This window comes from Triplophysa dalaica, chromosome 4, assembly GCF_015846415.1.
Source record: "Triplophysa dalaica isolate WHDGS20190420 chromosome 4, ASM1584641v1, whole genome shotgun sequence".
NCBI classification, from domain to species: Eukaryota; Metazoa; Chordata; class Actinopteri; order Cypriniformes; family Nemacheilidae; genus Triplophysa; species Triplophysa dalaica.
Window position 1 is genome coordinate 3,672,675 of NC_079545.1, and position 9,077 is coordinate 3,681,751.

A 9,077-nucleotide genomic window follows, 5' to 3' on the forward strand; every position below is an offset into this window, starting at 1 on the left:
GAATAATAAATGAAAAGAAATCAGTAAAGTTATTAACTACACACTCTGAATCTACACGAACTAAATGAAGGCGAAACAAATAATTAAAAAATGCAGTAACCATGGTAACAATTGGTCATTGTTTACGTTAGTATAAATGTGAAAAATGTTGACCTGAATTATTAATTATAATTACTTGTTTATGGTAATAATCAAAATAATTGTTAGTAATGATATTAAGAAGGGTTCAGATAATTAAAAAAAAATACATTTACAAAAACAGCTCCATCAATTAAAATCTTAATTTGTCACAATTTTATTGTTCCTGTTAGACAGATGCTCTTTCCTTTGTAAATTGTTTTGATCTTCCACATTTTCTCTTATGTTCCTATGATTTAACCCGTGTCATAACACTTATTATCTTAAGTTTGATGAGCAGAACTGAACTAAACATAACAAATAATTGAATTAGGTGTCATTATAAGAGTTTTACACAAACATTTGAATATTTAATATTGAAAGGTTATTATGATCAAAGTTGAAGATAATAATGAAGAATAACGATTGGGGAAAAAATAAAGTCTTTAAAGGAAATTTCAACTAAAATTATTATACTATAAATGATTCAAACGAGACACATATAAAGTATAAAAAAAGTCTCATTAATGAAGGTCACTGGGTCTCAGAGGATCTCAGATCATCTTTATGTGTTTATTCTTACAAATAAGTTGAGAGTAAGTCTTTCAGGCTGTTGTTTGTATAGTTAATGTGGTAAACATGCATGTATCCACAGTGTAATGTGTATTTGTAATTATTTATGTGTTTTCTGAGCCTGTTTAAATTATTACTGTTGCACACCGGAGTTTTTAAACGGTGCAGTACCGGCCTCTGCCAAAAGGGGGCGGTCATGGTGGCTTGCGTGTGTCTTTAATACGAATTTAATAAAGAGCAAACACTTCACTCACCTGAAGAGGCACCTGATCACAAACACTAACAGTGATATAGTGGAGGATCTTCTGAACTGCCTCGTGCAGCAAAACAGGTCAGTCGAAGCTCATTTTTAACAAGACATAAAAACTGTGACTTCAGGTGTAACAGTTCAGCACATACATAAATGTGAGCTGTTTTCTTTGGCATTATGGGTGGATTTGGCTTTTCTGGGCTCTATAACCTTCTCAACTAATCTTTTGAGTCTCAGATTAATCTGAAAGGCAGTTAATCGAGGATCTGTCACCATGTCACAGTGAATATAATTAGAAAACATAGAGATGTAAAGTGTAATGTACATGTGTTCTCAGTGAAGAGGAGGCTGAAGGGAGGAGAAGCTTCTGATGTGTTCAGGGTAACAAACTCACTTTCAGATGTTTTAAATTGTCATTGATCTGTTTATTTTGTTAGTAGATAATGTACAAAAGGTTTCAATTGTCCTTCAGGAGTTTTCGGAGAAAACAATGGAATCCAGAGGCACAAAGAAATAAACAAAATACTAAAGAGACTGTAATGAAGAAGCTTTCATTCTGTACAGAACTGCACTTATGTTTTGTTTACACTTTCTACTCCTTAACTAGACCTTAATGCAAAAAAATGTGTTTGTGTGTTACCGTATTTTATCATATGTGATAAACAAATCTTTGTTTGTATTATAACATGTTGTTATTTTGGATCAGTCCCTCACACACAACAAATGTTTTACCAACACTGTAAAAAAAATCCTGTAAAATTTACAGTAAACTACTGGCAGCAGGGTTGCCAGCCAGTTACTGTACAGCCACAGTACTGTAATTTAATTTACAGCCATTTACTGTAATTGCAGAATACAGGAAAAACTGTAATTTTGAATAGCAACAGTATAATGCTGTATTTTTTTCCAACAAATTGCTTGATTTTAATTTATTTTATTTAGAAGAAATACATAAATCACTGTATTTCCAGTACGTTTTGCATACTAGATATACAGTGTTTAATTTGACTTTAATTTGTAATTGATACAAAAATACATTACAGACGAATTGTGTACGTTGTTGTACATGAAATAATTTTATTCAGTTTAAACTTCATAGTTTCCAACATGGCTCTTTAAACATTCATGTTTAAACAATGCTGTAGTAGAGTAGGCGGGGCGAGACCGTGGTTCGAGGCCGGTAAGTGATTGTTAATTAGCGCCAGTGGTGCGCGCACCGGCCTCGCACCACGTAGGAGATTGGGAGCGTATAAAGAAACAATGGCGACCAGACCGTCGAGGAGAGAGGACCGGGGCCCGAACTTGTGTTTGTATTTGAATTTGTATTTATGTTTATGTTAATGTTATTGCGCCGGCGGTCGTCCGTGAGGGGCCGCCGGCTATTATTACTTTATTAAATGTTTGTTTAAATGTCTTCCGGTTCCCGACTCCTTCCTTCCATACTTGAATCTTATTACAAACGCGTTAACCAACATTACCATCATGAAACAAAATTGCAAAACAAGGCCCAAGTGAGTCTGTAAAACGGTCCACATCTTGATCCATCAGAGCACAACAAGTAGCTAGAACTATGGAAACAAAACAAGAGAATAATGTTAGATATTCAATTTATAGTCAGAGAAAAACAGAGGACAACATATACAGTCAGAGAATAATATGATGTAATTCAATGATGAGATCTCTGTGTGTTTGTGTGCGTGTGTGTATGTGTGTGTGTGCGTGTGTGGGTGTGTGTGTGTCTGTGCGTGCTTCTTACTTTTCATCGATTACAATGAAAATTCATCATTGTGTAGAGCGGCAACATGTGGGTTCACTGCAACCTGTTTCTTCTGTTTCCTGGCATTTTAGATGATGCTTCTTCTTGTTCCACTCTCTGGATTAATATCTACAAAGAGTCAGGAAAAACAAAATGTTACATATTAAATATACAAAATATATTATATTAAAACACATGAATTAAATCATTAGCTTGCTAGTGTACAATAGCGGAGACTTCTAAATAATTTGCCCTAAAAAAATCCATCTCTCGTTGAGAAATATTGTTTTAAAGGTCTTAACAGGTATATAACATTAACATATCTATAAATTGCAGGTAAGGAAGTTATTCAACTAATACCTTTCATTGGACTCCAAGATACACGCTGCCCCATCCTGGTACTCAAGATTGAATATGTAACATGCTATGAACAGAGTGGGAAGGCCAGACATGAAGCTGTGCTGAGCACGTCACAGTCACACACAACCTAACCTTCAGTAGTCAGCATCCAGTGGCCTGCATGGCAAAGTGTGTCTTAAAACAAACAATACCACATGTGACAATAGTTAATAGTTACTATACAATTTTATCTTTAAGCTTTTTACATTTAAACTACATTTTAGTATAAGTGACTATACAAACAAACTCTAAGCAAATTACACAGATTAATTTACACTTAAAACCCAACTTATACAGAAATGTAAGCAAACTAACGTTAGGGATGTCACGGTCAAGAAATTGTCACACTAGTATTTTGTAACGGGTCTCACTCCCACCCTCCAACGGTCCTATCTGGGAGACAGTCCTGCTCTAACGATGAGGGTGTCGGTAACGTCTTTTGCTCAATCTCTCATCTGGCCTCCGATACATAAACTGTATATCTAGATGGTTACGTACATTAATCACTTTACCGGGCTATCCTCCGTGAACATCGACTGACCGGAAGCTTTGGTGACTTGTTTTAATTTGGTCTCTCGATTTACGGGTCACTGCATTTGCAAATTTGAATTACACAAGAAAATAATCACGAGCGAGTGTGGTATCACAACTGTCGAAGCATGTAACTTTTACCGAGTCTACGGCGTGCGCGATGTTCAACATTAAAAAAACAACCGTCAACTTACTAATACAATGAACTGTAGCTCGTCACATACCGACTTCGCTCCTGATTTGTACAAAAACTCTAAATAACATTCACAACTTCTGTCATCAGGTGCTATAGCGACGGAGAATGTTTGAAATCTTACCGCGACGGCGCTGCTGAAACCCCGCGCAAGACTCCTTTGGTCCCCGCGTATGAAGGTTTAATCCGGGGTTACCAATGTGAAACGCGAATGTAGATAACTCTATATAAAGTTACCACTATGATAGTTACCAAATATGGAAAAAACGTAATAAATCACTTACCACATGTGTGAATCACTCATTTTGCGCACTACACCAATCTCGACCGTTGAAGATCATCCCGCCATTGTAGATTTGAAATTTACAGCAATATTCTGTACATTTGAGTTAATCCGTCACGTGACCCCAGAATGCATTGCACTTTACAGCAATATTCTGTATTATTTAAAAAACACTCAGCTTCTGTAAAATAACGCTGTAGTTTTTACAGCAATTCGTTACAGTGAATGCTTGTTTAACAAATCTTTAAAGATAATCAAATATTTCATATAATTATTCATATAATTCATTTTTTTGCACAGTTGTATAATACATCTACGATGCTAGCATACACCCATTTCTAATGGATGAAGCCTTGGCCTGGAAGAGAGGTCATCGGGTGGTCCTCAACCTTCACTGGGTGTTTCGACCCTTAACCACTACACCCTCCAGTTGGCGGGTCTGCAGTGACTGGCCAGGTCACTGCCCCTCTCCTCCAGGCTTCCAGCTTGTTTCCTCTCTCTTGTGCCAGAGCCAACAGGAGGCTCTCTCTGACGCTTCTCCCAACCTACGAACGGCTGCTTTCCTCAAGTGGCCTCTCAATAATCTAACATGGACCACTCCTTTCCATCGCACATTTTGGGAAGGAGTGGTCCATATAATACATAACATAAATAAATAACATATGTCTGGGTAGTGGATCGTAATAAAACTAATTATATTTAATTTCATTTATATTAATATTAATTTATATTTGTATTTTATTGTATAATAATTGTATTAAATAAACAGTTTGTTGAGTTTATTTAATAAATATGGGTTGTGTAACTTTATCGCATTTAAGTTTAGCCAAGTAACAGTTCTTCAACTGTTAACCCAAAATAATACTTACAAGACATACTTTTATCTCGCTATCTAATGTCATTTACTTGTTATTTATCTTGCCATGTTATCATAAATAATCTCCAGCGACTCTATTCTTTGCGGATGCGCAGTAACATTTGTTTTTGTTGTTGGTATAAATCCATCTGTAAGTCTATGGACATTTCATGTGCAATAAATGACATTGTGATTTAATAAACATTAAAGTGTATCTTGTGCTTCTGTTTTACACAGATATTATTTGAAGTGCTTCGTGTTTCTTGCTCAGTTGGAGGCGCTCAACATTCCTTATACCCTGGAGATGTTCATGAGCAGCCCAAAGGAGGGCATGATCAAGGGTTTGTGGAAGAATCACAGCAACGAACCTCAGGTACGGATTGCAGCTTGAACCAAAAGTGACTTTTTGTTTCGATTGTTACAAAACTTTTTTAGATTCAGACACTCAGTAGAGGTCGACTTCCAGAATCACCGTCACTTAGCGCTAAAAAAACTGTTTTTCAGATCAACTTCTGACTTAGACACTGACATTAGACGAGAGGATCTGTTCGATCATTTTTTAAAAATCTCATTATATAATGTCTTTGGATTGGATTGGATTCAATTTATTGTCATTACACATATAACAAGTACAGTGTAACGAAATGGATTTAAGAAGAAGAATACAGCAAACATGAGGGAAGTGGAGAGAAAAACAGATACACATAATACACCATAGACAAGACTTGCAACAGGGTAAGATAATCCAGCTCAGGCAAGCAGCCATCCGGTCCTGCAGCCATTACGGCGCTTAACACAGACCCGCTTGCCAAGCTGGCGGGTCAAAGCTACGGAGGTTTGGAATTGGTCAGAGTCAGTGTTTGTGTGTGTGTCTGTATGAGCGATAAGGTCCAAAAGTCTGTGTGTGGGTGTATGATGGGGGAGGGAACGCAAGAGCGTCTCGCCACATTGCCCTTCAGGGTTGTTTCTCCAGTATCGCCTCGGCCAAGGCCAATCCTGGTTCAAGGGGGGCCGAAAAGATAAGATTGCAGTTGTTTCGTCTTGAGGCGAGTAAACCGCATTCCAATTCCACGGCTACTCTCTTTGTCCATTCTGGTCTCTAAAATCATCAATTTTCCTTTCCATAGCCGTGAGCTTTTTCAAGATGTAATCCATATTGCGATTAATAGTCTCAGTCTCAGTGCTGACCGCTCTTCCCACGGCCTCCGTCAAAACGGGAAGCTTTGTGAGGCTTTGGACAGCTGTTCCCGTTTTAAGAATTTTTCGATAACCCAGGGCAAAGCATAATCCAATCAGCATAATACCTGTTATCATGGTTCCGAAAAGGTAGATATCTTCAATGTCCTCCACAGAAAGAGCCGCCAGACACACGATCCGCCATCTCTCCCACGCGTCCATCGTGTAGCCAGCTGCGAACGTTCCATCAGGGCATTCAGGTTCACCCGAACCTTTGTTTCTCGTCGAGAAAATGGTGTCAATTGCGCTAAGTGACCAGTTGATCAGATCCATAATTTCCAAGTTTCGAGAGCAGTGCAGAGAGAGTCTCTCAATAGATGAGACGAGACAAGACACGAGACACAGCAGGAAAGATATGGGCAAGGACGGGGAGAGTGAAAATGCGACCGCCTCCGATGAGAGCCAAACGAGAAAAGGTCTTCACATACCTGCCAACTTTTCAAAAAACCTTGGAGTGAGATTTTGTCAGGAGTGATCAAAATTATGCCGCGCATGCAGCCACACAAGCTGGTGCCTCAGATCTCAGAGAATTGGAATTCATTTGATGTTGTACCCTGCATTCTGGTAGGTTGTGCGGAGGCCCAAATCCGTTGATAGGGGCAGCCTACTAGAGATGGATAACATTGGTTACATTCTGTGAATCAGACATAGCTGAAGGTCCGCCCCCAGGAAATTTTGGATTAAGTAGATGTGATTTCCTGCATTCTAGTGGATTTTTGAGTGGTCTGCTAAAGATGTGTAATACCTGAACTTATTCTAATTTATGTTCTTCATAATGACTTGTAGGGCCTTCTAGACTTGAGCTGAACAGTCGACCTGAAAAATATTGTTGTGCCTAAATGACTGCCTATGTACCACAATAAAAACTTATTTTTTTAGACCATTGTTTAGGATTTGACCTAGATAGGTTGATTGACATTTTGATTAGAATGGTATTTAACTCATTCTTAACTGAAACCTAGCCTATGTTGTGAATAATTGTATTCTTAAAGGGGTCATTTGTCTCGGCTAAAAGGAATATTATTGTTTGCTTTAGATGTAATTCAATGTGTATACACGATTTAAGGTTAAAAACTGTGTATTTTCCGCACACCGATCATGTTTGTATCTCCTCTTTGCTCCACCTCTCTGAAACGCGCTGATATTTTACAAAACTCATCGGTCTGAACAGTGAGGTGTGCTATGATTGGCTAGGTCACTAGTGCAAAGTGATTGGTCTAATACTGCACTGAAATGTAACGACTCTTACCATATTCGGAACATGAGGCTGCGCAGGCGACAGCACAATGAGATATAAAAGACCACCAACCTTACTTGAGTATACATTTGGGCGGTCTTAGTCAAATCAACGTGATGTACATGCGTGGGATGTGGTTACAAGAGGCGTTTCAGGAAGGTCTGGGTTCACATTCGCTTTTAGATTGCATGTACCTTTTGTTCCGACACTTAATATTTTTGAATTTTATGTGTCTAATACATGCATGGGCAACTACAACAACCCAAAGACAGAGAAAAACACGTATTTCCGCCATATGACCCCTTTAAGAGCGCTTCATGATTAATGTTCAGCCAAAAACGACACAAGATTACTTAGGGAGGGACATTGTTCTTCATTCAAAGCCACACACAACAGAAACAAATAAAGGGCAACAAATAAAGTGCTGAAACAGTACAACTTTTTAAGCAATAAAACAGATGAATTTAATGGGTTTAATAACTCTACTCTCAGTTACAAAAACATGCCTACTTCTATTGCTCAAATTTCTTGTATTTATGTTAAATTCTTTGGAATACATACCTGTTTGGTCAAACAGATGAGAAAAAGTCTTCATCCACACGGAGTCCTTTTCGTTGGACTTTTGATAAAAAGATAAATGTGATAGGAATAAATAAACAATGCTATAACCTCATGTCTTGAGCATGCATTAAACCACAAAGTAAAAAAGATGCTCTCCTGCTGCTTGTTATGACAGCTGATCTTACATTCACAACAATAAATCGTGTTCAAAGACACACACACGCACACGCGCACACACACACACACACAAAAAATTTATTTCAAGATTTAAAGTTTAAGAGAGTCAGTACGCATTTGGACGACATTTCATTGTTACATACCTAGTCTCAGATTCATCATCAGACTTTAGGTGGTAGTTTCTCTCATTGTCTTTCAGGGTTTCTCTTCCCCTGTCGCTAACTTGGGGGTGCAGCAAGCCATCAGCGCCATCTACCGTCGGGGAGTTTGAAAAGGAACGAACGAGTCTCGCCCCACGATCGTTATTTTTTTGCGTGAGAAATTGGATGTGTGGCGTGAGTGCGTGTGAAAATAGAGAAATCCGTGTGTCACACGGCGAAAGCGTGAGAGTTGGCAGCACTGGTCTTCAAATCTTAGATTTTAAACGTTCAACATCCAATAAATGATGTACAGTGGGGGCGTGGTTATGGATCCGAACTAGGCACACGTCTTTTTGCGAGCTCCTGGCATTATTTCTCTAAATCCTTAATATTATACACGTCAGCCTTCGATACGATTTCATTTCGTTTCAGTAAAGCTTCAGAGTGACCCAAAGAACAAGATGCCGTCGAAAAAAGGTAAAAAGAAACACGAATTCGACTCTTCCCCAGTAAAGGAACGCAAGGACGACGGCGATGTTAGCAGCATGGCTAGCTCATCAGAGGCCGTAAGCATAAGCGATCCTCCCCAATCAGACGGAATTGGCGCTCATTCCATCCAAAATCTTGATGTGATGCAAAAACTGGAATTGATGCGAACTGATTTTGCTACAAAGATTGAGGGCGTTCTAAATGCGATTCATGATGTTAAAAAAGATGTGAGAGACTTTTCAGGACGCATGGATCTGGCGGAAGAGCGTATTAGCACCG

At 38.6% G+C, this 9,077-nt stretch overlaps 2 long non-coding RNA genes across 2 annotated transcripts; both read right to left on the reverse strand.

Annotated features, from left to right (window-relative positions):
* Positions 1-1,958: 1,958 nt before the first annotated feature.
* Positions 1,959-4,089, reverse strand: LOC130418821 (uncharacterized). Its single transcript, XR_008906400.1, has 3 exons — positions 3,057-4,089; positions 2,697-2,825; positions 1,959-2,508 (listed from the first exon to the last, which is right to left on the reverse strand). It is a non-coding gene; the product is annotated as an uncharacterized LOC130418821 (long non-coding RNA).
* Positions 4,090-5,310: 1,221 nt separating this feature from the next.
* Positions 5,311-8,445, reverse strand: LOC130418822 (uncharacterized). Its single transcript, XR_008906401.1, has 3 exons — positions 8,313-8,445; positions 7,993-8,050; positions 5,311-6,801 (listed from the first exon to the last, which is right to left on the reverse strand). It is a non-coding gene; the product is annotated as an uncharacterized LOC130418822 (long non-coding RNA).
* Between the last annotated feature and the right edge of the window lie 632 nt (positions 8,446-9,077).